We start from the raw sequence: 23,910 nt of genomic DNA, 5'->3' as shown, positions 1-23,910 counted from the left end.
ACTGCTGACACACGATGCAACAACAAATTGCAGGAGTCGTTGCGTCTCATACGTTGGAGCAGAGAATTTACATATTTTGTCGACACTCACTGGGCAATTGGAAAATTCGCAAGCATTTCGAATGCAATGTTTCCCACGTTTTCGCTCGTTTCACGGTTCCGTTGAAAACGTTCTTCACCACCTGACACAGAAAAAGGAACGCAGTCGGTAGGACTTTTTTGATTCTTTTGCTTCTAAGGGAGTTAGTTGTCTAGTGAGTTCCTCTTATGGCATGCACTAGACAACCAGAACAGCTACAGGAGAGAGTCATTTTTGTTGTCAGCGGTAGTTGCATTATCACCAACGCAGAGCCATTCCATTGGCGTCGCATCAAAACGAATACCTGCCGAAACCCGGATCGAACCAGGGACCTTTAGATCTTCAGTCTAACGCTCTCCCAACTGAGCTATTTCGGCTGACATTGAACGTTCCTGTTTGCATGTGTTTGTTAACCTCTGCCTCGTTGCCAATTTCACAGTCACCTTCGTCTGATAAGACACAGGGACGCTGAAAGGCGAGCAGCCGATGCAGTGAAGTCCCACACACATTTCTTCTGCTTCCATCATCGTAACAAGCAAACATGTCGACTCGACTCGTGTAATATTCACTTCGCTGACTTCACGTGACGCCGCGCTGGCGCTAGAAAACCCGTGCTATATCGATGCCAGGGGCAACTCGTGTGCAGAGAACGAGACACAAGAAGGAGTGAGCCTCTCCACCGTATGAGAGGCAGTATCTAGGAGATACACACGGTAAAACATTCGACTTGCGTTAGCTCATCAATTGCTACACGTCATCGTCTGCAAGCTAAGATGGACACATCTGCACTGCCCAGTGAGGCGACACTTGTACTAACACCCGGTGGGCGGCTGTGAGACGAGGAGATGAGCTGCGGCTTCTGAGCGCGACTGTAACGCTGCGCCCTGGATCAAATAACACTGCACATTGCTGGTGACGCGCGTGTTTAGTAGTGACGCAACTGCTAGGATGCAGCTGAACGTCCATCTTTTGAGAGCGAGAAAATTTTCGCAGTCGGCAGGACTCGAACCTACGCTCCCAGAGGGAATCTGATTTCAAGTCAGACGCCTTAACCACTCGGCCACGACTGCCGGTGGCAGAAGCGACTCCCGACAAGTGGAACCGCCGTCTTTAGAAGCAATCTGATGGCAGAAAGCGGCGTGGCGTCACTCTTTTCTGTAGGGTTTCCATTAGCCGTTACGACAGTGTGTTAATTTTCGCCTGGCGGGGGTTTGAGCCCGGGACCCTTTGGTTGAAGGTCTAGCGCTCTACCGACTGAGCTGTCCGGTCCCTCGGCCGAGCGTTGTGGTGCATGCTACATGGTGTGCGAGTGATTCGCGTGTTGTAATTACTGGCTTATGGCTCCAATGGCGACTTCACCGACTTCCCACTGACGCACCGCTGACGCTAGTTTTGTGTCGTCTTAAAACGATGGACATACCTCCAAGCAGCTGCGAGATCTTAAGAAAGAAACGCTGCACCACTGCCTTTGCCGCACTCGAATGATTGAATTGCGATTCTTAAAAAGAAATGAATGTTCGCTCTGTCCTACACTTTCGAGCACATCTGTGTACTCACGATCTCAGCGACGGCTTTTCTGCAGTCCCAGCGTCAGTGCGAGGTGAACCGATGGCCACAGTAAGCAGCGGTCGTCGCGAAACTCAGTATTCTTAAACGGAAACTTTCGTCTTGTTGAGAATGGCGTCACTGGTTTGCACCCGCATTCGCCCACGCATGTCACATGTGTGCGAAAATTTTTGCTCCTCTTTACGCAAAATCGCACGCAGCCGGTAGGATTCGAACCTACGCTCCCAGAGGGAATCTGATTTCGAGTCAGACGCCTTAACCACTCGGCCACGACTGCTGGTAGCGCGGTGTTGTCCCGACACATGCAACTGCTACCGTTTAAAGCACTGTGGTGTCAGAAAACGGCGTAGCTTCATTATTTTTCCGTAGCGTTTCCACCGCTACCAGACGAATCGCTACCAAAGTATTAAAATTTCCGCCCGGACAGGGACTTGAACCCTGGACCCTTAGGTAAAAGCCTAATGCTCTACCGACTGAGCTATCCGGGCTCACACGACGCTGTGATACCTCTCACGATGCACAACTATACATTGACTCATGTCGTTTACTGTTGTGCAATCGCTGCATGGGGCCGTTACTAATAAAACGTCGCCTAAATGCTGTCTGCAGACTTATCGCACTAAGCTCGTAACACACTATCGAAGACTGCTGACACACGATGCAACAACAAATTGCAGGAGTCGTTGCGTCTCATACGTTGGAGCAGAGAATTTACATATTTTGTCGACACTCACTGGGCAATTGGAAAATTCGCAAGCATTTCGAATGCAATGTTTCCCACGTTTTCGCTCGTTTCACGGTTCCGTTGAAAACGTTCTTCACCACCTGACACAGAAAAAGGAACGCAGTCGGTAGGACTTTTTTGATTCTTTTGCTTCTAAGGGAGTTAGTTGTCTAGTGAGTTCCTCTTATGGCATGCACTAGACAACCAGAACAGCTACAGGAGAGAGTCATTTTTGTTGTCAGCGGTAGTTGCATTATCACCAACGCAGAGCCATTCCATTGGCGTCGCATCAAAACGAATACCTGCCGAAACCCGGGATCGAACCAGGGACCTTTAGATCTTCAGTCTAACGCTCTCCCAACTGAGCTATTTCGGCTGACATTGAACGTTCCTGTTTGCATGTGTTTGTTAACCTCTGCCTCGTTGCCAATTTCACAGTCACCTTCGTCTGATAAGACACAGGGACGCTGAAAGGCGAGCAGCCGATGCAGTGAAGTCCCACACACATTTCTTCTGCTTCCATCATCGTAACAAGCAAACATGTCGACTCGACTCGTGTAATATTCACTTCGCTGACTTCACGTGACGCCGCGCTGGCGCTAGAAAACCCGTGCTATATCGATGCCAGGGGCAACTCGTGTGCAGAGAACGAGACACAAGAAGGAGTTAGCCTCTCCACCGTATGAGAGGCAGTATCTAGGAGATACACACGGTAAAACATTCGACTTGCGTTAGCTCATCAATTGCTACACGTCATCGTCTGCAAGCTAAGATGGACACATCTGCACTGCCCAGTGAGGCGACACTTGTACTAACACCCGGTGGGCGGCTGTGAGACGAGGAGATGAGCTGCGGCTTCTGAGCGCGACTGTAACGCTGCGCCCTGGATCAAATAACACTGCACATTGCTGGTGACGCGCGTGTTTAGTAGTGGACGCAACTGCTAGGATGCAGCTGAACGTCCATCTTTTGAGAGCGAGAAAATTTTCGCAGTCGGCAGGACTCGAACCTACGCTCCCAGAGGAATCTGATTTCAAGTCAGACGCCTTAACCACTCGGCCACGACTGCCGGTGGCAGAAGCGACTCCCGACAAGTGGAACCGCCGTCTTTAGAAGCAATCTGATGGCAGAAAGCGGCGTGGCGTCACTCTTTTCTGTAGGGTTTCCATTAGCCGTTACGACAGTGTGTTAATTTTCGCCTGGCGGGGGTTTGAGCCCGGGACCCTTTGGTTGAAGGTCTAGCGCTCTACCGACTGAGCTGTCCGGTCCCTCGGCCGAGCGTTGTGGTGCATGCTACATGGTGTGCGAGTGATTCGCGTGTTGTAATTACTGGCTTATGGCTCCAATGGCGACTTCACCGACTTCCCACTGACGCACCGCTGACGCTAGTTTTGTGTCGTCTTAAAACGATGGACATACCTCCAAGCAGCTGCGAGATCTTAAGAAAGAAAACGCTGCACCACTGCCTTTGCCGCACTCGAATGATTGAATTGCGATTCTTAAAAAGAAATGAATGTTCGCTCTGTCCTACACTTTCGAGCACATCTGTGTACTCACGATCTCAGCGACGGCTTTCTGCAGTCCCAGCGTCAGTGCGAGGTGAACCGATGGCCACAGTAAGCAGCGGTCGTCGCGAAACTCAGTATTCTTAAACGGAAACTTTCGTCTTGTTGAGAATGGCGTCACTGGTTTGCACCCGCATTCGCCCACGCATGTCACATGTGTGCGAAAATTTTTGCTCCTCTTTACGCAAAATCGCACGCAGCCGGTAGGATTCGAACCTACGCTCCCAGAGGGAATCTGATTTCGAGTCAGACGCCTTAACCACTCGGCCACGACTGCTGGTAGCGCGGTGTTGTCCCGACACATGCAACTGCTACCGTTTAAAGCACTGTGGTGTCAGAAAACGGCGTAGCTTCATTATTTTCCGTAGCGTTTCCACCGCTACCAGACGAATCGCTACCAAAGTATTAAAATTTCCGCCCGGACAGGGACTTGAACCCTGGACCCTTAGGTTAAAAGCCTAATGCTCTACCGACTGAGCTATCCGGGCTCACACGACGCTGTGATACCTCTCACGATGCACAACTATACATTGACTCATGTCGTTTACTGTTGTGCAATCGCTGCATGGGGCCGTTACTAATAAAACGTCGCCTAAATGCTGTCTGCAGACTTATCGCACTAAGCTCGTAACACACTATCGAAGACTGCTGACACACGATGCAACAACAAATTGCAGGAGTCGTTGCGTCTCATACGTTGGAGCAGAGAATTTACATATTTTGTCGACACTCACTGGGCAATTGGAAAATTCGCAAGCATTTCGAATGCAATGTTTCCCACGTTTTCGCTCGTTTCACGGTTCCGTTGAAAACGTTCTTCACCACCTGACACAGAAAAAGGAACGCAGTCGGTAGGACTTTTTTGATTCTTTTGCTTCTAAGGGAGTTAGTTGTCTAGTGAGTTCCTCTTATGGCATGCACTAGACAACCAGAACAGCTACAGGAGAGAGTCATTTTTGTTGTCAGCGGTAGTTGCATTATCACCAACGCAGAGCCATTCCATTGGCGTCGCATCAAAACGAATACCTGCCGAAACCCGGATCGAACCAGGGACCTTTAGATCTTCAGTCTAACGCTCTCCCAACTGAGCTATTTCGGCTGACATTGAACGTTCCTGTTTGCATGTGTTTGTTAACCTCTGCCTCGTTGCCAATTTCACAGTCACCTTCGTCTGATAAGACACAGGGACGCTGAAAGGCGAGCAGCCGATGCAGTGAAGTCCCACACACATTTCTTCTGCTTCCATCATCGTAACAAGCAAACATGTCGACTCGACTCGTGTAATATTCACTTCGCTGACTTCACGTGACGCCGCGCTGGCGCTAGAAAACCCGTGCTATATCGATGCCAGGGGCAACTCGTGTGCAGAGAACGAGACACAAGAAGGAGTTAGCCTCTCCACCGTATGAGAGGCAGTATCTAGGAGATACACACGGTAAAACATTCGACTTGCGTTAGCTCATCAATTGCTACACGTCATCGTCTGCAAGCTAAGATGGACACATCTGCACTGCCCAGTGAGGCGACACTTGTACTAACACCCGGTGGGCGGCTGTGAGACGAGGAGATGAGCTGCGGCTTCTGAGCGCGACTGTAACGCTGCGCCCTGGATCAAATAACACTGCACATTGCTGGTGACGCGCGTGTTTAGTAGTGGACGCAACTGCTAGGATGCAGCTGAACGTCCATCTTTTGAGAGCGAGAAAATTTTCGCAGTCGGCAGGACTCGAACCTACGCTCCCAGAGGGAATCTGATTTCAAGTCAGACGCCTTAACCACTCGGCCACGACTGCCGGTGGCAGAAGCGACTCCCGACAAGTGGAACCGCCGTCTTTAGAAGCAATCTGATGGCAGAAAGCGGCGTGGCGTCACTCTTTTCTGTAGGGTTTCCATTAGCCGTTACGACAGTGTGTTAATTTTCGCCTGGCGGGGGTTTGAGCCCGGGACCCTTTGGTTGAAGGTCTAGCGCTCTACCGACTGAGCTGTCCGGTCCCTCGGCCGAGCGTTGTGGTGCATGCTACATGGTGTGCGAGTGATTCGCGTGTTGTAATTACTGGCTTATGGCTCCAATGGCGACTTCACCGACTTCCCACTGACGCACCGCTGACGCTAGTTTTGTGTCGTCTTAAAACGATGGACATACCTCCAAGCAGCTGCGAGATCTTAAGAAAAGAAACGCTGCACCACTGCCTTTGCCGCACTCGAATGATTGAATTGCGATTCTTAAAAAGAAATGAATGTTCGCTCTGTCCTACACTTTCGAGCACATCTGTGTACTCACGATCTCAGCGACGGCTTTCTGCAGTCCCAGCGTCAGTGCGAGGTGAACCGATGGCCACAGTAAGCAGCGGTCGTCGCGAAACTCAGTATTCTTAAACGGAAACTTTCGTCTTGTTGAGAATGGCGTCACTGGTTTGCACCCGCATTCGCCCACGCATGTCACATGTGTGCGAAAATTTTTGCTCCTCTTTACGCAAAATCGCACGCAGCCGGTAGGATTCGAACCTACGCTCCCAGAGGGAATCTGATTTCGAGTCAGACGCCTTAACCACTCGGCCACGACTGCTGGTAGCGCGGTGTTGTCCCGACACATGCAACTGCTACCGTTTAAAGCACTGTGGTGTCAGAAAACGGCGTAGCTTCATTATTTTCCGTAGCGTTTCCACCGCTACCAGACGAATCGCTTACCAAAGTATTAAAATTTCCGCCCGGACAGGGACTTGAACCCTGGACCCTTAGGTTAAAAGCCTAATGCTCTACCGACTGAGCTATCCGGGCTCACACGACGCTGTGATACCTCTCACGATGCACAACTATACATTGACTCATGTCGTTTACTGTTGTGCAATCGCTGCATGGGGCCGTTACTAATAAAACGTCGCCTAAATGCTGTCTGCAGACTTATCGCACTAAGCTCGTAACACACTATCGAAGACTGCTGACACACGATGCAACAACAAATTGCAGGAGTCGTTGCGTCTCATACGTTGGAGCAGAGAATTTACATATTTTGTCGACACTCACTGGGCAATTGGAAAATTCGCAAGCATTTCGAATGCAATGTTTCCCACGTTTCGCTCGTTTCACGGTTCCGTTGAAAACGTTCTTCACCACCTGACACAGAAAAAGGAACGCAGTCGGTAGGACTTTTTGATTCTTTTGCTTCTAAGGGAGTTAGTTGTCTAGTGAGTTCCTCTTATGGCATGCACTAGACAACCAGAACAGCTACAGGAGAGAGTCATTTTTGTTGTCAGCGGTAGTTGCATTATCACCAACGCAGAGCCATTCCATTGGCGTCGCATCAAAACGAATACCTGCCGAAACCCGGGATCGAACCAGGGACCTTTAGATCTTCAGTCTAACGCTCTCCCAACTGAGCTATTTCGGCTGACATTGAACGTTCCTGTTTGCATGTGTTTGTTAACCTCTGCCTCGTTGCCAATTTCACAGTCACCTTCGTCTGATAAGACACAGGGACGCTGAAAGGCGAGCAGCCGATGCAGTGAAGTCCCACACACATTTCTTCTGCTTCCATCATCGTAACAAGCAAACATGTCGACTCGACTCGTGTAATATTCACTTCGCTGACTTCACGTGACGCCGCGCTGGCGCTAGAAAACCCGTGCTATATCGATGCCAGGGGCAACTCGTGTGCAGAGAACGAGACACAAGAAGGAGTTAGCCTCTCCACCGTATGAGAGGCAGTATCTAGGAGATACACACGGTAAAACATTCGACTTGCGTTAGCTCATCAATTGCTACACGTCATCGTCTGCAAGCTAAGATGGACACATCTGCACTGCCCAGTGAGGCGACACTTGTACTAACACCCGGTGGGCGGCTGTGAGACGAGGAGATGAGCTGCGGCTTCTGAGCGCGACTGTAACGCTGCGCCCTGGATCAAATAACACTGCACATTGCTGGTGACGCGCGTGTTTAGTAGTGACGCAACTGCTAGGATGCAGCTGAACGTCCATCTTTTGAGAGCGAGAAAATTTTCGCAGTCGGCAGGACTCGAACCTACGCTCCCAGAGGGAATCTGATTTCAAGTCAGACGCCTTAACCACTCGGCCACGACTGCCGGTGGCAGAAGCGACTCCCGACAAGTGGAACCGCCGTCTTTAGAAGCAATCTGATGGCAGAAAGCGGCGTGGCGTCACTCTTTTCTGTAGGGTTTCATTAGCCGTTACGACAGTGTGTTAATTTTCGCCTGGCGGGGGTTTGAGCCCGGGACCCTTTGTTGAAGGTCTAGCGCTCTACCGACTGAGCTGTCCGGTCCCTCGGCCGAGCGTTGTGGTGCATGCTACATGGTGTGCGAGTGATTCGCGTGTTGTAATTACTGGCTTATGGCTCCAATGGCGACTTCACCGACTTCCCACTGACGCACCGCTGACGCTAGTTTTGTGTCGTCTTAAAACGATGGACATACCTCCAAGCAGCTGCGAGATCTTAAGAAAAGAAACGCTGCACCACTGCCTTTGCCGCACTCGAATGATTGAATTGCGATTCTTAAAAAGAAATGAATGTTCGCTCTGTCCTACACTTTCGAGCACATCTGTGTACTCACGATTCTCAGCGACGGCTTTCTGCAGTCCCAGCGTCAGTGCGAGGTGAACCGATGGCCACAGTAAGCAGCGGTCGTCGCGAAACTCAGTATTCTTAAACGGAAACTTTCGTCTTGTTGAGAATGGCGTCACTGGTTTGCACCCGCATTCGCCCACGCATGTCACATGTGTGCGAAAATTTTTGCTCCTCTTTACGCAAAATCGCACGCAGCCGGTAGGATTCGAACCTACGCTCCCAGAGGGAATCTGATTTCGAGTCAGACGCCTTAACCACTCGGCCACGACTGCTGTAGCGCGGTGTTGTCCCGACACATGCAACTGCTACCGTTTAAAGCACTGTGGTGTCAGAAAACGGCGTAGCTTCATTATTTTCCGTAGCGTTTCCACCGCTACCAGACGAATCGCTACCAAAGTATTAAAATTTCCGCCCGGACAGGGACTTGAACCCTGGACCCTTAGGTTAAAAGCCTAATGCTCTACCGACTGAGCTATCCGGGCTCACACGACGCTGTGATACCTCTCACGATGCACAACTATACATTGACTCATGTCGTTTACTGTTGTGCAATCGCTGCATGGGGCCGTTACTAATAAAACGTCGCCTAAATGCTGTCTGCAGACTTATCGCACTAAGCTCGTAACACACTATCGAAGACTGCTGACACACGATGCAACAACAAATTGCAGGAGTCGTTGCGTCTCATACGTTGGAGCAGAGAATTTACATATTTTGTCGACACTCACTGGGCAATTGGAAAATTCGCAAGCATTTCGAATGCAATGTTTCCCACGTTTTCGCTCGTTTCACGGTTCCGTTGAAAACGTTCTTCACCACCTGACACAGAAAAAGGAACGCAGTCGGTAGGACTTTTTTGATTCTTTTGCTTCTAAGGGAGTTAGTTGTCTAGTGAGTTCCTCTTATGGCATGCACTAGACAACCAGAACAGCTACAGGAGAGAGTCATTTTTGTTGTCAGCGGTAGTTGCATTATCACCAACGCAGAGCCATTCCATTGGCGTCGCATCAAAACGAATACCTGCCGAAACCCGGGATCGAACCAGGGACCTTTAGATCTTCAGTCTAACGCTCTCCCAACTGAGCTATTTCGGCTGACATTGAACGTTCCTGTTTGCATGTGTTTGTTAACCTCTGCCTCGTTGCCAATTTCACAGTCACCTTCGTCTGATAAGACACAGGGACGCTGAAAGGCGAGCAGCCGATGCAGTGAAGTCCCACACACATTTCTTCTGCTTCCATCATCGTAACAAGCAAACATGTCGACTCGACTCGTGTAATATTCACTTCGCTGACTTCACGTGACGCCGCGCTGGCGCTAGAAAACCCGTGCTATATCGATGCCAGGGGCAACTCGTGTGCAGAGAACGAGACACAAGAAGGAGTTAGCCTCTCCACCGTATGAGAGGCAGTATCTAGGAGATACACACGGTAAAACATTCGACTTGCGTTAGCTCATCAATTGCTACACGTCATCGTCTGCAAGCTAAGATGGACACATCTGCACTGCCCAGTGAGGCGACACTTGTACTAACACCCGGTGGGCGGCTGTGAGACGAGGAGATGAGCTGCGGCTTCTGAGCGCGACTGTAACGCTGCGCCCTGGATCAAATAACACTGCACATTGCTGGTGACGCGCGTGTTTAGTAGTGACGCAACTGCTAGGATGCAGCTGAACGTCCATCTTTTGAGAGCGAGAAAATTTCGCAGTCGGCAGGACTCGAACCTACGCTCCCAGAGGGAATCTGATTTCAAGTCAGACGCCTTAACCACTCGGCCACGACTGCCGGTGGCAGAAGCGACTCCCGACAAGTGGAACCGCCGTCTTTAGAAGCAATCTGATGGCAGAAAGCGGCGTGGCGTCACTCTTTTCTGTAGGGTTTCCATTAGCCGTTACGACAGTGTGTTAATTTTCGCCTGGCGGGGGTTTGAGCCCGGACCCTTTGGTTGAAGGTCTAGCGCTCTACCGACTGAGCTGTCCGGTCCCTCGGCCGAGCGTTGTGGTGCATGCTACATGGTGTGCGAGTGATTCGCGTGTTGTAATTACTGGCTTATGGCTCCAATGGCGACTTCACCGACTTCCCACTGACGCACCGCTGACGCTAGTTTTGTGTCGTCTTAAAACGATGGACATACCTCCAAGCAGCTGCGAGATCTTAAGAAAAGAAACGCTGCACCACTGCCTTTGCCGCACTCGAATGATTGAATTGCGATTCTTAAAAAGAAATGAATGTTCGCTCTGTCCTACACTTTCGAGCACATCTGTGTACTCACGATCTCAGCGACGGCTTTCTGCAGTCCCAGCGTCAGTGCGAGGTGAACCGATGGCCACAGTAAGCAGCGGTCGTCGCGAAACTCAGTATTCTTAAACGGAAACTTTCGTCTTGTGAGAATGGCGTCACTGGTTTGCACCCGCATTCGCCCACGCATGTCACATGTGTGCGAAAATTTTTGCTCCTCTTTACGCAAAATCGCACGCAGCCGGTAGGATTCGAACCTACGCTCCCAGAGGGAATCTGATTTCGAGTCAGACGCCTTAACCACTCGGCCACGACTGCTGGTAGCGCGGTGTTGTCCCGACACATGCAACTGCTACCGTTTAAAGCACTGTGGTGTCAGAAAACGGCGTAGCTTCATTATTTTCCGTAGCGTTTCCACCGCTACCAGACGAATCGCTACCAAAGTATTAAAATTTCCGCCCGGACAGGGACTTGAACCCTGGACCCTTAGGTTAAAAGCCTAATGCTCTACCGACTGAGCTATCCGGGCTCACACGACGCTGTGATACCTCTCACGATGCACAACTATACATTGACTCATGTCGTTTACTGTTGTGCAATCGCTGCATGGGGCCGTTACTAATAAAACGTCGCCTAAATGCTGTCTGCAGACTTATCGCACTAAGCTCGTAACACACTATCGAAGACTGCTGACACACGATGCAACAACAATTGCAGGAGTCGTTGCGTCTCATACGTTGGAGCAGAGAATTTACATATTTTGTCGACACTCACTGGGCAATTGGAAAATTCGCAAGCATTTCGAATGCAATGTTTCCCACGTTTTCGCTCGTTTCACGGTTCCGTTGAAAACGTTCTTCACCACCTGACACAGAAAAAGGAACGCAGTCGGTAGGACTTTTTTGATTCTTTTGCTTCTAAGGGAGTTAGTTGTCTAGTGAGTTCCTCTTATGGCATGCACTAGACAACCAGAACAGCTACAGGAGAGAGTCATTTTTGTTGTCAGCGGTAGTTGCATTATCACCAACGCAGAGCCATTCCATTGGCGTCGCATCAAAACGAATACCTGCCGAAACCCGGGATCGAACCAGGGACCTTTAGATCTTCAGTCTAACGCTCTCCCAACTGAGCTATTTCGGCTGACATTGAACGTTCCTGTTTGCATGTGTTTGTTAACCTCTGCCTCGTTGCCAATTTCACAGTCACCTTCGTCTGATAAGACACAGGGACGCTGAAAGGCGAGCAGCCGATGCAGTGAAGTCCCACACACATTTCTTCTGCTTCCATCATCGTAACAAGCAAACATGTCGACTCGACTCGTGTAATATTCACTTCGCTGACTTCACGTGACGCCGCGCTGGCGCTAGAAAACCCGTGCTATATCGATGCCAGGGGCAACTCGTGTGCAGAGAACGAGACACAAGAAGGAGTTAGCCTCTCCACCGTATGAGAGGCAGTATCTAGGAGATACACACGGTAAAACATTCGACTTGCGTTAGCTCATCAATTGCTACACGTCATCGTCTGCAAGCTAAGATGGACACATCTGCACTGCCCAGTGAGGCGACACTTGTACTAACACCCGGTGGGCGGCTGTGAGACGAGGAGATGAGCTGCGGCTTCTGAGCGCGACTGTAACGCTGCGCCCTGGATCAAATAACACTGCACATTGCTGGTGACGCGCGTGTTTAGTAGTGACGCAACTGCTAGGATGCAGCTGAACGTCCATCTTTTGAGAGCGAGAAAATTTTCGCAGTCGGCAGGACTCGAACCTACGCTCCCAGAGGGAATCTGATTTCAAGTCAGACGCCTTAACCACTCGGCCACGACTGCCGGTGGCAGAAGCGACTCCCGACAAGTGGAACCGCCGTCTTTAGAAGCAATCTGATGGCAGAAAGCGGCGTGGCGTCACTCTTTTCTGTAGGGTTTCCATTAGCCGTTACGACAGTGTGTTAATTTTCGCCTGGCGGGGGTTTGAGCCCGGGACCCTTTGGTTGAAGGTCTAGCGCTCTACCGACTGAGCTGTCCGGTCCCTCGGCCGAGCGTTGTGGTGCATGCTACATGGTGTGCGAGTGATTCGCGTGTTGTAATTACTGGCTTATGGCTCCAATGGCGACTTCACCGACTTCCCACTGACGCACCGCTGACGCTAGTTTTGTGTCGTCTTAAAACGATGGACATACCTCCAAGCAGCTGCGAGATCTTAAGAAAAGAAACGCTGCACCACTGCCTTTGCCGCACTCGAATGATTGAATTGCGATTCTTAAAAAGAAATGAATGTTCGCTCTGTCCTACACTTTCGAGCACATCTGTGTACTCACGATCTCAGCGACGGCTTTCTGCAGTCCCAGCGTCAGTGCGAGGTGAACCGATGGCCACAGTAAGCAGCGGTCGTCGCGAAACTCAGTATTCTTAAACGGAAACTTTCGTCTTGTTGAGAATGGCGTCACTGGTTTGCACCCGCATTCGCCCACGCATGTCACATGTGTGCGAAAATTTTTGCTCCTCTTTACGCAAAATCGCACGCAGCCGGTAGGATTCGAACCTACGCTCCCAGAGGGAATCTGATTTCGAGTCAGACGCCTTAACCACTCGGCCACGACTGCTGGTAGCGCGGTGTTGTCCCGACACATGCAACTGCTACCGTTTAAAGCACTGTGGTGTCAGAAAACGGCGTAGCTTCATTATTTTCCGTAGCGTTTCCACCGCTACCAGACGAATCGCTACCAAAGTATTAAAATTTCCGCCCGGACAGGGACTTGAACCCTGGACCCTTAGGTTAAAAGCCTAATGCTCTACCGACTGAGCTATCCGGGCTCACACGACGCTGTGATACCTCTCACGATGCACAACTATACATTGACTCATGTCGTTTACTGTTGTGCAATCGCTGCATGGGGCCGTTACTAATAAAACGTCGCCTAAATGCTGTCTGCAGACTTATCGCACTAAGCTCGTAACACACTATCGAAGACTGCTGACACACGATGCAACAACAAATTGCAGGAGTCGTTGCGTCTCATACGTTGGAGCAGAGAATTTACATATTTTGTCGACACTCACTGGGCAATTGGAAAATTCGCAAGCATTTCGAATGCAATGTTTCCCACGTTTTCGCTCGTTTCACGGTTCCGTTGAAAACGTTCTTCACCACCTGACACAGAAAAAGGAACGCAGTCGGTAGGACTTTTTTGATTCTTTTGCTTCTAAGGGAGTTAGTTGTCTAGTGAGTTCCTCTTATGGCATGCACTAGACAACCAGAACAGCTACAGGAGAGAGTCATTTTTGTTGTCAGCGGTAGTTGCATTATCACCAACGCAGAGCCATTCCATTGGCGTCGCATCAAAACGAATACCTGCCGAAACCCGGGATCGAACCAGGGACCTTTAGATCTTCAGTCTAACGCTCTCCCAACTGAGCTATTTCGGCTGACATTGAACGTTCCTGTTTGCATGTGTTTGTTAACCTCTGCCTCGTTGCCAATTTCACAGTCACCTTCGTCTGATAAGACACAGGGACGCTGAAAGGCGAGCAGCCGATGCAGTGAAGTCCCACACACATTTCTTCTGCTTCCATCATCGTAACAAGCAAACATGTCGACTCGACTCGTGTAATATTCACTTCGCTGACTTCACGTGACGCCGCGCTGGCGCTAGAAAACCCGTGCTATATCGATGCCAGGGGCAACTCGTGTGCAGAGAACGAGACACAAGAAGGAGTGAGCCTCTCCACCGTATGAGAGGCAGTATCTAGGAGATACACACGGTAAAACATTCGACTTGCGTTAGCTCATCAATTGCTACACGTCATCGTCTGCAAGCTAAGATGGACACATCTGCACTGCCCAGTGAGGCGACACTTGTACTAACACCCGGTGGGCGGCTGTGAGACGAGGAGATGAGCTGCGGCTTCTGAGCGCGACTGTAACGCTGCGCCCTGGATCAAATAACACTGCACATTGCTGGTGACGCGCGTGTTTAGTAGTGACGCAACTGCTAGGATGCAGCTGAACGTCCATCTTTTGAGAGCGAGAAAATTTTCGCAGTCGGCAGGACTCGAACCTACGCTCCCAGAGGGAATCTGATTTCAAGTCAGACGCCTTAACCACTCGGCCACGACTGCCGGTGGCAGAAGCGACTCCCGACAAGTGGAACCGCCGTCTTTAGAAGCAATCTGATGGCAGAAAGCGGCGTGGCGTCACTCTTTTCTGTAGGGTTTCCATTAGCCGTTACGACAGTGTGTTAATTTTCGCCTGGCGGGGGTTTGAGCCCGGGACCCTTTGGTTGAAGGTCTAGCGCTCTACCGACTGAGCTGTCCGGTCCCTCGGCCGAGCGTTGTGGTGCATGCTACATGGTGTGCGAGTGATTCGCGTGTTGTAATTACTGGCTTATGGCTCCAATGGCGACTTCACCGACTTCCCACTGACGCACCGCTGACGCTAGTTTTGTGTCGTCTTAAAACGATGGACATACCTCCAAGCAGCTGCGAGATCTTAAGAAAAGAAACGCTGCACCACTGCCTTTGCCGCACTCGAATGATTGAATTGCGATTCTTAAAAAGAAATGAATGTTCGCTCTGTCCTACACTTTCGAGCACATCTGTGTACTCACGATCTCAGCGACGGCTTTCTGCAGTCCCAGCGTCAGTGCGAGGTGAACCGATGGCCACAGTAAGCAGCGGTCGTCGCGAAACTCAGTATTCTTAAACGGAAACTTTCGTCTTGTTGAGAATGGCGTCACTGGTTTGCACCCGCATTCGCCCACGCATGTCACATGTGTGCGAAAATTTTTGCTCCTCTTTACGCAAAATCGCACGCAGCCGGTAGGATTCGAACCTACGCTCCCAGAGGGAATCTGATTTCGAGTCAGACGCCTTAACCACTCGGCCACGACTGCTGGTAGCGCGGTGTTGTCCCGACACATGCAACTGCTACCGTTTAAAGCACTGTGGTGTCAGAAAACGGCGTAGCTTCATTATTTTCCGTAGCGTTTCCACCGCTACCAGACGAATCGCTACCAAAGTATTAAAATTTCCGCCCGGACAGGGACTTGAACCCTGGACCCTTAGGTTAAAAGCCTAATGCTCTACCGACTGAGCTATCCGGGCTCACACGACGCTGTGATACCTCTCACGATGCACAACTATACATTGACTCATGTCGTTTACTGTTGTGCAATCGCTGCATGGGGCCGTTACTAATAAAACGTCGCCTAAATGCTGTCTGCAGACTTATCGCACTAAGCTCGTAACACACTATCGAAGACTGCTGACACACGATGCAACAACAAATTGCAGGAGTCGTTGCGTCTCATACGTTGGAGCAGAGAATTTACATATTTTGTCGACACTCACTGGGCAATTGGAAAATTCGCAAGCATTTCGAATGCAATGTTTCCCACGTTTTCGCTCGTTTCACGGTTCCGTTGAAAACGTTCTTCACCACCTGACACAGAAAAAGGAACGCAGTCGGTAGGACTTTTTTGATTCTTTTGCTTCTAAGGGAGTTAGTTGTCTAGTGAGTTCCTCTTATGGCATGCACTAGACAACCAGAACAGCTACAGGAGAGAGTCATTTTTGTTGTCAGCGGTAGTTGCATTATCACCAACGCAGAGCCATTCCATTGGCGTCGCATCAAAACGAATACCTGCCGAAACCCGGGATCGAACCAGGGACCTTTAGATCTTCAGTCTAACGCTCTCCCAACTGAGCTATTTCGGCTGACATTGAACGTTCCTGTTTGCATGTGTTTGTTAACCTCTGCCTCGTTGCCAATTTCACAGTCACCTTCGTCTGATAAGACACAGGGACGCTGAAAGGCGAGCAGCCGATGCAGTGAAGTCCCACACACATTTCTTCTGCTTCCATCATCGTAACAAGCAAACATGTCGACTCGACTCGTGTAATATTCACTTCGCTGACTTCACGTGACGCCGCGCTGGCGCTAGAAAACCCGTGCTATATCGATGCCAGGGGCAACTCGTGTGCAGAGAACGAGACACAAGAAGGAGTGAGCCTCTCCACCGTATGAGAGGCAGTATCTAGGAGATACACACGGTAAAACATTCGACTTGCGTTAGCTCATCAATTGCTACACGTCATCGTCTGCAAGCTAAGATGGACACATCTGCACTGCCCAGTGAGGCGACACTTGTACTAACACCCGGTGGGCGGCTGTGAGACGAGGAGATGAGCTGCGGCTTCTGAGCGCGACTGTAACGCTGCGCCCTGGATCAAATAACACTGCACATTGCTGGTGACGCGCGTGTGTTTAGTAGTGACGCAACTGCTAGGATGCAGCTGAACGTCCATCTTTTGAGAGCGAGAAAATTTTCGCAGTCGGCAGGACTCGAACCTACGCTCCCAGAGGGAATCTGATTTCAAGTCAGACGCCTTAACCACTCGGCCACGACTGCCGGTGGCAGAAGCGACTCCCGACAAGTGGAACCGCCGTCTTTAGAAGCAATCTGATGGCAGAAAGCGGCGTGGCGTCACTCTTTTCTGTAGGGTTTCCATTAGCCGTTACGACAGTGTGTTAATTTTCGCCTGGCGGGGGTTTGAGCCCGGGACCCTTTGGTTGAAGGTCTAGCGCTCTACCGACTGAGCTGTCCGGTCCCTCGGCCGAGCGTTGTGGTGCATGCTACATGGTGTGCGAGTGATTCGCGTGTTGTAATTACTGGCTTATGGCTCCAATGGCGACTTCACCGACTTCCCACTGACGCACCGCTGACGCTAGTTTTGTGTCGTCTTAAAACGATGGACATACCTCCAAGCAGCTGCGAGATCTTAAGAAAAGAAACGCTGCACCACTGCCTTTGCCGCACTCGAATGATTGAATTGCGATTCTTAAAAAGAAATGAATGTTCGCTCTGTCCTACACTTTCGAGCACATCTGTGTACTCACGATCTCAGCGACGGCTTTCTGCAGTCCCAGCGTCAGTGCGAGGTGAACCGATGGCCACAGTAAGCAGCGGTCGTCGCGAAACTCAGTATTCTTAAACGGAAACTTTCGTCTTGTTGAGAATGGCGTCACTGGTTTGCACCCGCATTCGCCCACGCATGTCACATGTGTGCGAAAATTTTTGCTCCTCTTTACGCAAAATCGCACGCAGCCGGTAGGATTCGAACCTACGCTCCCAGAGGGAATCTGATTTCGAGTCAGACGCCTTAACCACTCGGCCACGACTGCTGGTAGCGCGGTGTTGTCCCGACACATGCAACTGCTACCGTTTAAAGCACTGTGGTGTCAGAAAACGGCGTAGCTTCATTATTTTCCGTAGCGTTTCCACCGCTACCAGACGAATCGCTACCAAAGTATTAAAATTTCCGCCCGGACAGGGACTTGAACCCTGGACCCTTAGGTTAAAAGCCTAATGCTCTACCGACTGAGCTATCCGGGCTCACACGACGCTGTGATACCTCTCACGATGCACAACTATACATTGACTCATGTCGTTTACTGTTGTGCAATCGCTGCATGGGGCCGTTACTAATAAAACGTCGCCTAAATGCTGTCTGCAGACTTATCGCACTAAGCTCGTAACACACTATCGAAGACTGCTGACACACGATGCAACAACAAATTGCAGGAGTCGTTGCGTCTCATACGTTGGAGCAGAGAATTTACATATTTTGTCGACACTCACTGGGCAATTGGAAAATTCGCAAGCATTTCGAATGCAATGTTTCCCACGTTTTCGCTCGTTTCACGGTTCCGTTGAAAACGTTCTTCACCACCTGACACAGAAAAAGGAACGCAGTCGGTAGGACTTTTTTGATTCTTTTGCTTCTAAGGGAGTTAGTTGTCTAGTGAGTTCCTCTTATGGCATGCACTAGACAACCAGAACAGCTACAGGAGAGAGTCATTTTTGTTGTCAGCGGTAGTTGCATTATCACCAACGCAGAGCCATTCCATTGGCGTCGCATCAAAACGAATACCTGCCGAAACCCGGGATCGAACCAGGGACCTTTAGATCTTCAGTCTAACGCTCTCCCAACTGAGCTATTTCGGCTGACATTGAACGTTCCTGTTTGCATGTGTTTGTTAACCTCTGCCTCGTTGCCAATTTCACAGTCACCTTCGTCTGATAAGACACAGGGACGCTGAAAGGCGAGCAGCCGATGCAGTGAAGTCCCACACACATTTCTTCTGCTTCCATCATCGTAACAAGCAAACATGTCGACTCGACTCGTGTAATATTCACTTCGCTGACTTCACGTGACGCCGCGCTGGCGCTAGAAAACCCGTGCTATATCGATGCCAGGGGCAACTCGTGTGCAGAGAACGAGACACAAGAAGGAGTGAGCCTCTCCACCGTATGAGAGGCAGTATCTAGGAGATACACACGGTAAAACATTCGACTTGCGTTAGCTCATCAATTGCTACACGTCATCGTCTGCAAGCTAAGATGGACACATCTGCACTGCCCAGTGAGGCGACACTTGTACTAACACCCGGTGGGCGGCTGTGAGACGAGGAGATGAGCTGCGGCTTCTGAGCGCGACTGTAACGCTGCGCCCTGGATCAAATAACACTGCACATTGCTGGTGACGCGCGTGTTTAGTAGTGACGCAACTGCTAGGATGCAGCTGAACGTCCATCTTTTGAGAGCGAGAAAATTTTCGCAGTCGGCAGGACTCGAACCTACGCTCCCAGAGGGAATCTGATTTCAAGTCAGACGCCTTAACCACTCGGCCACGACTGCCGGTGGCAGAAGCGACTCCCGACAAGTGGAACCGCCGTCTTTAGAAGCAATCTGATGGCAGAAAGCGGCGTGGCGTCACTCTTTTCTGTAGGGTTTCCATTAGCCGTTACGACAGTGTGTTAATTTTCGCCTGGCGGGGGTTTGAGCCCGGGACCCTTTGGTTGAAGGTCTAGCGCTCTACCGACTGAGCTGTCCGGTCCCTCGGCCGAGCGTTGTGGTGCATGCTACATGGTGTGCGAGTGATTCGCGTGTTGTAATTACTGGCTTATGGCTCCAATGGCGACTTCACCGACTTCCCACTGACGCACCGCTGACGCTAGTTTTGTGTCGTCTTAAAACGATGGACATACCTCCAAGCAGCTGCGAGATCTTAAGAAAAGAAACGCTGCACCACTGCCTTTGCCGCACTCGAATGATTGAATTGCGATTCTTAAAAAGAAATGAATGTTCGCTCTGTCCTACACTTTCGAGCACATCTGTGTACTCACGATCTCAGCGACGGCTTTCTGCAGTCCCAGCGTCAGTGCGAGGTGAACCGATGGCCACAGTAAGCAGCGGTCGTCGCGAAACTCAGTATTCTTAAACGGAAACTTTCGTCTTGTTGAGAATGGCGTCACTGGTTTGCACCCGCATTCGCCCACGCATGTCACATGTGTGCGAAAATTTTTGCTCCTCTTTACGCAAAATCGCACGCAGCCGGTAGGATTCGAACCTACGCTCCCAGAGGGAATCTGATTTCGAGTCAGACGCCTTAACCACTCGGCCACGACTGCTGGTAGCGCGGTGTTGTCCCGACACATGCAACTGCTACCGTTTAAAGCACTGTGGTGTCAGAAAACGGCGTAGCTTCATTATTTTCCGTAGCGTTTCCACCGCTACCAGACGAATCGCTACCAAAGTATTAAAATTTCCGCCCGGACAGGGACTTGAACCCTGGACCCTTAGGTTAAAAGCCTAATGCTCTACCGACTGAGCTATCCGGGCTCACACGACGCTGTGATACCTCTCACGATGCACAACTATACATTGACTCATGTCGTTTACTGTTGTGCAATCGCTGCATGGGGCCGTTACTAATAAAACGTCGCCTAAATGCTGTCTGCAGACTTATCGCACTAAGCTCGTAACACACTATCGAAGACTGCTGACACACGATGCAACAACAAATTGCAGGAGTCGTTGCGTCTCATACGTTGGAGCAGAGAATTTACATATTTTGTCGACACTCACTGGGCAATTGGAAAATTCGCAAGCATTTCGAATGCAATGTTTCCCACGTTTTCGCTCGTTTCACGGTTCCGTTGAAAACGTTCTTCACCACCTGACACAGAAAAAGGAACGCAGTCGGTAGGACTTTTTTGATTCTTTTGCTTCTAAGGGAGTTAGTTGTCTAGTGAGTTCCTCTTATGGCATGCACTAGACAACCAGAACAGCTACAGGAGAGAGTCATTTTTGTTGTCAGCGGTAGTTGCATTATCACCAACGCAGAGCCATTCCATTGGCGTCGCATCAAAACGAATACCTGCCGAAACCCGGGATCGAACCAGGGACCTTTAGATCTTCAGTCTAACGCTCTCCCAACTGAGCTATTTCGGCTGACATTGAACGTTCCTGTTTGCATGTGTTTGTTAACCTCTGCCTCGTTGCCAATTTCACAGTCACCTTCGTCTGATAAGACACAGGGACGCTGAAAGGCGAGCAGCCGATGCAGTGAAGTCCCACACACATTTCTTCTGCTTCCATCATCGTAACAAGCAAACATGTCGACTCGACTCGTGTAATATTCACTTCGCTGACTTCACGTGACGCCGCGCTGGCGCTAGAAAACCCGTGCTATATCGATGCCAGGGGCAACTCGTGTGCAGAGAACGAGACACAAGAAGGAGTGAGCCTCTCCACCGTATGAGAGGCAGTATCTAGGAGATACACACGGTAAAACATTCGACTTGCGTTAGCTCATCAATTGCTACACGTCATCGTCTGCAAGCTAAGATGGACACATCTGCACTGCCCAGTGAGGCGACACTTGTACTAACACCCGGTGGGCGGCTGTGAGACGAGGAGATGAGCTGCGGCTTCTGAGCGCGACTGTAACGCTGCGCCCTGGATCAAATAACACTGCACATTGCTGGTGACGCGCGTGTTTAGTAGTGACGCAACTGCTAGGATGCAGCTGAACGTCCATCTTTTGAGAGCGAGAAAATTTTCGCAGTCGGCAGGACTCGAACCTACGCTCCCAGAGGGAATCTGATTTCAAGTCAGACGCCTTAACCACTCGGCCACGACTGCCGGTGGCAGAAGCGACTCCCGACAAGTGGAACCGCCGTCTTTAGAAGCAATCTGATGGCAGAAAGCGGCGTGGCGTCACTCTTTTCTGTAGGGTTTCCATTAGCCGTTACGACAGTGTGTTAATTTTCGCCTGGCGGGGGTTTGAGCCCGGGACCCTTTGGTTGAAGGTCTAGCGCTCTACCGACTGAGCTGTCCGGTCCCTCGGCCGAGCGTTGTGGTGCATGCTACATGGTGTGCGAGTGATTCGCGTGTTGTAATTACTGGCTTATGGCTCCAATGGCGACTTCACCGACTTCCCACTGACGCACCGCTGACGCTAGTTTTGTGTCGTCTTAAAACGATGGACATACCTCCAAGCAGCTGCGAGATCTTAAGAAAAGAAACGCTGCACCACTGCCTTTGCCGCACTCGAATGATTGAATTGCGATTCTTAAAAAGAAATGAATGTTCGCTCTGTCCTACACTTTCGAGCACATCTGTGTACTCACGATCTCAGCGACGGCTTTCTGCAGTCCCAGCGTCAGTGCGAGGTGAACCGATGGCCACAGTAAGCAGCGGTCGTCGCGAAACTCAGTATTCTTAAACGGAAACTTTCGTCTTGTTGAGAATGGCGTCACTGGTTTGCACCCGCATTCGCCCACGCATGTCACATGTGTGCGAAAATTTTTGCTCCTCTTTACGCAAAATCGCACGCAGCCGGTAGGATTCGAACCTACGCTCCCAGAGGGAATCTGATTTCGAGTCAGACGCCTTAACCACTCGGCCACGACTGCTGGTAGCGCGGTGTTGTCCCGACACATGCAACTGCTACCGTTTAAAGCACTGTGGTGTCAGAAAACGGCGTAGCTTCATTATTTTCCGTAGCGTTTCCACCGCTACCAGACGAATCGCTACCAAAGTATTAAAATTTCCGCCCGGACAGGGACTTGAACCCTGGACCCTTAGGTTAAAAGCCTAATGCTCTACCGACTGAGCTATCCGGGCTCACACGACGCTGTGATACCTCTCACGATGCACAACTATACATTGACTCATGTCGTTTACTGTTGTGCAATCGCTGCATGGGGCCGTTACTAATAAAACGTCGCCTAAATGCTGTCTGCAGACTTATCGCACTAAGCTCGTAACACACTATCGAAGACTGCTGACACACGATGCAACAACAAATTGCAGGAGTCGTTGCGTCTCATACGTTGGAGCAGAGAATTTACATATTTTGTCGACACTCACTGGGCAATTGGAAAATTCGCAAGCATTTCGAATGCAATGTTTCCCACGTTTTCGCTCGTTTCACGGTTCCGTTGAAAACGTTCTTCACCACCTGACACAGAAAAAGGAACGCAGTCGGTAGGACTTTTTTGATTCTTTTGCTTCTAAGGGAGTTAGTTGTCTAGTGAGTTCCTCTTATGGCATGCACTAGACAACCAGAACAGCTACAGGAGAGAGTCATTTTTGTTGTCAGCGGTAGTTGCATTATCACCAACGCAGAGCCATTCCATTGGCGTCGCATCAAAACGAATACCTGCCGAAACCCGGGATCGAACCAGGGACCTTTAGATCTTCAGTCTAACGCTCTCCCAACTGAGCTATTTCGGCTGACATTGAACGTTCCTGTTTGCATGTGTTTGTTAACCTCTGCCTCGTTGCCAATTTCACAGTCACCTTCGTCTGATAAGACACAGGGACGCTGAAAGGCGAGCAGCCGATGCAGTGAAGTCCCACACACATTTCTTCTGCTTCCATCATCGTAACAAGCAAACATGTCGACTCGACTCGTGTAATATTCACTTCGCTGACTTCACGTGACGCCGCGCTGGCGCTAGAAAACCCGTGCTATATCGATGCCAGGGGCAACTCGTGTGCAGAGAACGAGACACAAGAAGGAGTGAGCCTCTCCACCGTATGAGAGGCAGTATCTAGGAGATACACACGGTAAAACATTCGACTTGCGTTAGCTCATCAATTGCTACACGTCATCGTCTGCAAGCTAAGATGGACACATCTGCACTGCCCAGTGAGGCGACACTTGTACTAACACCCGGTGGGCGGCTGTGAGACGAGGAGATGAGCTGCGGCTTCTGAGCGCGACTGTAACGCTGCGCCCTGGATCAAATAACACTGCACATTGCTGGTGACGCGCGTGTTTAGTAGTGACGCAACTGCTAG

At 50.4% G+C, this 23,910-nt stretch overlaps 40 non-coding genes across 40 annotated transcripts; all 40 read right to left on the bottom strand.

Moving 5' to 3' along the window:
• Nucleotides 1-383: 383 nt before the first annotated feature.
• On the bottom strand, nucleotides 384-455 carry Trnaf-gaa (transfer RNA phenylalanine (anticodon GAA)). The gene has a single exon. It is a non-coding gene; the product is annotated as a tRNA-Phe (tRNA).
• A 611-nt stretch (nucleotides 456-1,066) lies between these two features.
• On the bottom strand, nucleotides 1,067-1,148 carry Trnas-uga (transfer RNA serine (anticodon UGA)). The gene has a single exon. It is a non-coding gene; the product is annotated as a tRNA-Ser (tRNA).
• A 691-nt stretch (nucleotides 1,149-1,839) lies between these two features.
• On the bottom strand, nucleotides 1,840-1,921 carry Trnas-cga (transfer RNA serine (anticodon CGA)). The gene has a single exon. It is a non-coding gene; the product is annotated as a tRNA-Ser (tRNA).
• A 750-nt stretch (nucleotides 1,922-2,671) lies between these two features.
• On the bottom strand, nucleotides 2,672-2,744 carry Trnaf-gaa (transfer RNA phenylalanine (anticodon GAA)). The gene has a single exon. It is a non-coding gene; the product is annotated as a tRNA-Phe (tRNA).
• Nucleotides 2,745-3,356: 612 nt separating this feature from the next.
• On the bottom strand, nucleotides 3,357-3,437 carry Trnas-uga (transfer RNA serine (anticodon UGA)). The gene has a single exon. It is a non-coding gene; the product is annotated as a tRNA-Ser (tRNA).
• A 691-nt stretch (nucleotides 3,438-4,128) lies between these two features.
• Nucleotides 4,129-4,210, bottom strand: Trnas-cga (transfer RNA serine (anticodon CGA)). The gene has a single exon. It is a non-coding gene; the product is annotated as a tRNA-Ser (tRNA).
• Nucleotides 4,211-4,348: 138 nt separating this feature from the next.
• Trnak-uuu (transfer RNA lysine (anticodon UUU)) lies at nucleotides 4,349-4,421 on the bottom strand. The gene has a single exon. It is a non-coding gene; the product is annotated as a tRNA-Lys (tRNA).
• A 539-nt stretch (nucleotides 4,422-4,960) lies between these two features.
• Nucleotides 4,961-5,032, bottom strand: Trnaf-gaa (transfer RNA phenylalanine (anticodon GAA)). Its single transcript has one exon. It is a non-coding gene; the product is annotated as a tRNA-Phe (tRNA).
• A 612-nt stretch (nucleotides 5,033-5,644) lies between these two features.
• Nucleotides 5,645-5,726, bottom strand: Trnas-uga (transfer RNA serine (anticodon UGA)). The gene has a single exon. It is a non-coding gene; the product is annotated as a tRNA-Ser (tRNA).
• A 691-nt stretch (nucleotides 5,727-6,417) lies between these two features.
• Trnas-cga (transfer RNA serine (anticodon CGA)) lies at nucleotides 6,418-6,499 on the bottom strand. Its single transcript has one exon. It is a non-coding gene; the product is annotated as a tRNA-Ser (tRNA).
• Nucleotides 6,500-6,638: 139 nt separating this feature from the next.
• Nucleotides 6,639-6,711, bottom strand: Trnak-uuu (transfer RNA lysine (anticodon UUU)). The gene has a single exon. It is a non-coding gene; the product is annotated as a tRNA-Lys (tRNA).
• A 537-nt stretch (nucleotides 6,712-7,248) lies between these two features.
• On the bottom strand, nucleotides 7,249-7,321 carry Trnaf-gaa (transfer RNA phenylalanine (anticodon GAA)). The gene has a single exon. It is a non-coding gene; the product is annotated as a tRNA-Phe (tRNA).
• Nucleotides 7,322-7,932: 611 nt separating this feature from the next.
• On the bottom strand, nucleotides 7,933-8,014 carry Trnas-uga (transfer RNA serine (anticodon UGA)). The gene has a single exon. It is a non-coding gene; the product is annotated as a tRNA-Ser (tRNA).
• A 690-nt stretch (nucleotides 8,015-8,704) lies between these two features.
• Nucleotides 8,705-8,786, bottom strand: Trnas-cga (transfer RNA serine (anticodon CGA)). Its single transcript has one exon. It is a non-coding gene; the product is annotated as a tRNA-Ser (tRNA).
• Nucleotides 8,787-8,923: 137 nt separating this feature from the next.
• Nucleotides 8,924-8,996, bottom strand: Trnak-uuu (transfer RNA lysine (anticodon UUU)). The gene has a single exon. It is a non-coding gene; the product is annotated as a tRNA-Lys (tRNA).
• Nucleotides 8,997-9,535: 539 nt separating this feature from the next.
• Trnaf-gaa (transfer RNA phenylalanine (anticodon GAA)) lies at nucleotides 9,536-9,608 on the bottom strand. Its single transcript has one exon. It is a non-coding gene; the product is annotated as a tRNA-Phe (tRNA).
• A 610-nt stretch (nucleotides 9,609-10,218) lies between these two features.
• Nucleotides 10,219-10,300, bottom strand: Trnas-uga (transfer RNA serine (anticodon UGA)). Its single transcript has one exon. It is a non-coding gene; the product is annotated as a tRNA-Ser (tRNA).
• Nucleotides 10,301-10,989: 689 nt separating this feature from the next.
• On the bottom strand, nucleotides 10,990-11,071 carry Trnas-cga (transfer RNA serine (anticodon CGA)). The gene has a single exon. It is a non-coding gene; the product is annotated as a tRNA-Ser (tRNA).
• Nucleotides 11,072-11,209: 138 nt separating this feature from the next.
• Nucleotides 11,210-11,282, bottom strand: Trnak-uuu (transfer RNA lysine (anticodon UUU)). Its single transcript has one exon. It is a non-coding gene; the product is annotated as a tRNA-Lys (tRNA).
• A 538-nt stretch (nucleotides 11,283-11,820) lies between these two features.
• Nucleotides 11,821-11,893, bottom strand: Trnaf-gaa (transfer RNA phenylalanine (anticodon GAA)). Its single transcript has one exon. It is a non-coding gene; the product is annotated as a tRNA-Phe (tRNA).
• Nucleotides 11,894-12,504: 611 nt separating this feature from the next.
• Trnas-uga (transfer RNA serine (anticodon UGA)) lies at nucleotides 12,505-12,586 on the bottom strand. Its single transcript has one exon. It is a non-coding gene; the product is annotated as a tRNA-Ser (tRNA).
• A 691-nt stretch (nucleotides 12,587-13,277) lies between these two features.
• On the bottom strand, nucleotides 13,278-13,359 carry Trnas-cga (transfer RNA serine (anticodon CGA)). The gene has a single exon. It is a non-coding gene; the product is annotated as a tRNA-Ser (tRNA).
• Nucleotides 13,360-13,497: 138 nt separating this feature from the next.
• Nucleotides 13,498-13,570, bottom strand: Trnak-uuu (transfer RNA lysine (anticodon UUU)). The gene has a single exon. It is a non-coding gene; the product is annotated as a tRNA-Lys (tRNA).
• Nucleotides 13,571-14,109: 539 nt separating this feature from the next.
• Trnaf-gaa (transfer RNA phenylalanine (anticodon GAA)) lies at nucleotides 14,110-14,182 on the bottom strand. The gene has a single exon. It is a non-coding gene; the product is annotated as a tRNA-Phe (tRNA).
• A 611-nt stretch (nucleotides 14,183-14,793) lies between these two features.
• On the bottom strand, nucleotides 14,794-14,875 carry Trnas-uga (transfer RNA serine (anticodon UGA)). The gene has a single exon. It is a non-coding gene; the product is annotated as a tRNA-Ser (tRNA).
• A 691-nt stretch (nucleotides 14,876-15,566) lies between these two features.
• On the bottom strand, nucleotides 15,567-15,648 carry Trnas-cga (transfer RNA serine (anticodon CGA)). Its single transcript has one exon. It is a non-coding gene; the product is annotated as a tRNA-Ser (tRNA).
• A 138-nt stretch (nucleotides 15,649-15,786) lies between these two features.
• Trnak-uuu (transfer RNA lysine (anticodon UUU)) lies at nucleotides 15,787-15,859 on the bottom strand. The gene has a single exon. It is a non-coding gene; the product is annotated as a tRNA-Lys (tRNA).
• A 539-nt stretch (nucleotides 15,860-16,398) lies between these two features.
• Trnaf-gaa (transfer RNA phenylalanine (anticodon GAA)) lies at nucleotides 16,399-16,471 on the bottom strand. The gene has a single exon. It is a non-coding gene; the product is annotated as a tRNA-Phe (tRNA).
• A 613-nt stretch (nucleotides 16,472-17,084) lies between these two features.
• Trnas-uga (transfer RNA serine (anticodon UGA)) lies at nucleotides 17,085-17,166 on the bottom strand. The gene has a single exon. It is a non-coding gene; the product is annotated as a tRNA-Ser (tRNA).
• A 691-nt stretch (nucleotides 17,167-17,857) lies between these two features.
• Nucleotides 17,858-17,939, bottom strand: Trnas-cga (transfer RNA serine (anticodon CGA)). The gene has a single exon. It is a non-coding gene; the product is annotated as a tRNA-Ser (tRNA).
• Nucleotides 17,940-18,077: 138 nt separating this feature from the next.
• On the bottom strand, nucleotides 18,078-18,150 carry Trnak-uuu (transfer RNA lysine (anticodon UUU)). The gene has a single exon. It is a non-coding gene; the product is annotated as a tRNA-Lys (tRNA).
• A 539-nt stretch (nucleotides 18,151-18,689) lies between these two features.
• On the bottom strand, nucleotides 18,690-18,762 carry Trnaf-gaa (transfer RNA phenylalanine (anticodon GAA)). The gene has a single exon. It is a non-coding gene; the product is annotated as a tRNA-Phe (tRNA).
• A 611-nt stretch (nucleotides 18,763-19,373) lies between these two features.
• Trnas-uga (transfer RNA serine (anticodon UGA)) lies at nucleotides 19,374-19,455 on the bottom strand. The gene has a single exon. It is a non-coding gene; the product is annotated as a tRNA-Ser (tRNA).
• Nucleotides 19,456-20,146: 691 nt separating this feature from the next.
• On the bottom strand, nucleotides 20,147-20,228 carry Trnas-cga (transfer RNA serine (anticodon CGA)). Its single transcript has one exon. It is a non-coding gene; the product is annotated as a tRNA-Ser (tRNA).
• A 138-nt stretch (nucleotides 20,229-20,366) lies between these two features.
• On the bottom strand, nucleotides 20,367-20,439 carry Trnak-uuu (transfer RNA lysine (anticodon UUU)). The gene has a single exon. It is a non-coding gene; the product is annotated as a tRNA-Lys (tRNA).
• A 539-nt stretch (nucleotides 20,440-20,978) lies between these two features.
• On the bottom strand, nucleotides 20,979-21,051 carry Trnaf-gaa (transfer RNA phenylalanine (anticodon GAA)). Its single transcript has one exon. It is a non-coding gene; the product is annotated as a tRNA-Phe (tRNA).
• Nucleotides 21,052-21,662: 611 nt separating this feature from the next.
• Trnas-uga (transfer RNA serine (anticodon UGA)) lies at nucleotides 21,663-21,744 on the bottom strand. Its single transcript has one exon. It is a non-coding gene; the product is annotated as a tRNA-Ser (tRNA).
• Nucleotides 21,745-22,435: 691 nt separating this feature from the next.
• Nucleotides 22,436-22,517, bottom strand: Trnas-cga (transfer RNA serine (anticodon CGA)). Its single transcript has one exon. It is a non-coding gene; the product is annotated as a tRNA-Ser (tRNA).
• Nucleotides 22,518-22,655: 138 nt separating this feature from the next.
• Nucleotides 22,656-22,728, bottom strand: Trnak-uuu (transfer RNA lysine (anticodon UUU)). The gene has a single exon. It is a non-coding gene; the product is annotated as a tRNA-Lys (tRNA).
• A 539-nt stretch (nucleotides 22,729-23,267) lies between these two features.
• Trnaf-gaa (transfer RNA phenylalanine (anticodon GAA)) lies at nucleotides 23,268-23,340 on the bottom strand. Its single transcript has one exon. It is a non-coding gene; the product is annotated as a tRNA-Phe (tRNA).
• Between the last annotated feature and the right edge of the window lie 570 nt (nucleotides 23,341-23,910).

This window comes from Schistocerca serialis, unplaced genomic scaffold, assembly GCF_023864345.2.
Source record: "Schistocerca serialis cubense isolate TAMUIC-IGC-003099 unplaced genomic scaffold, iqSchSeri2.2 HiC_scaffold_349, whole genome shotgun sequence".
NCBI classification, from domain to species: domain Eukaryota; kingdom Metazoa; phylum Arthropoda; class Insecta; order Orthoptera; family Acrididae; genus Schistocerca; species Schistocerca serialis.
Note: the sequence above shows the minus strand (reverse complement) of the source record. Positions and strands in the feature narration are given on the sequence as shown.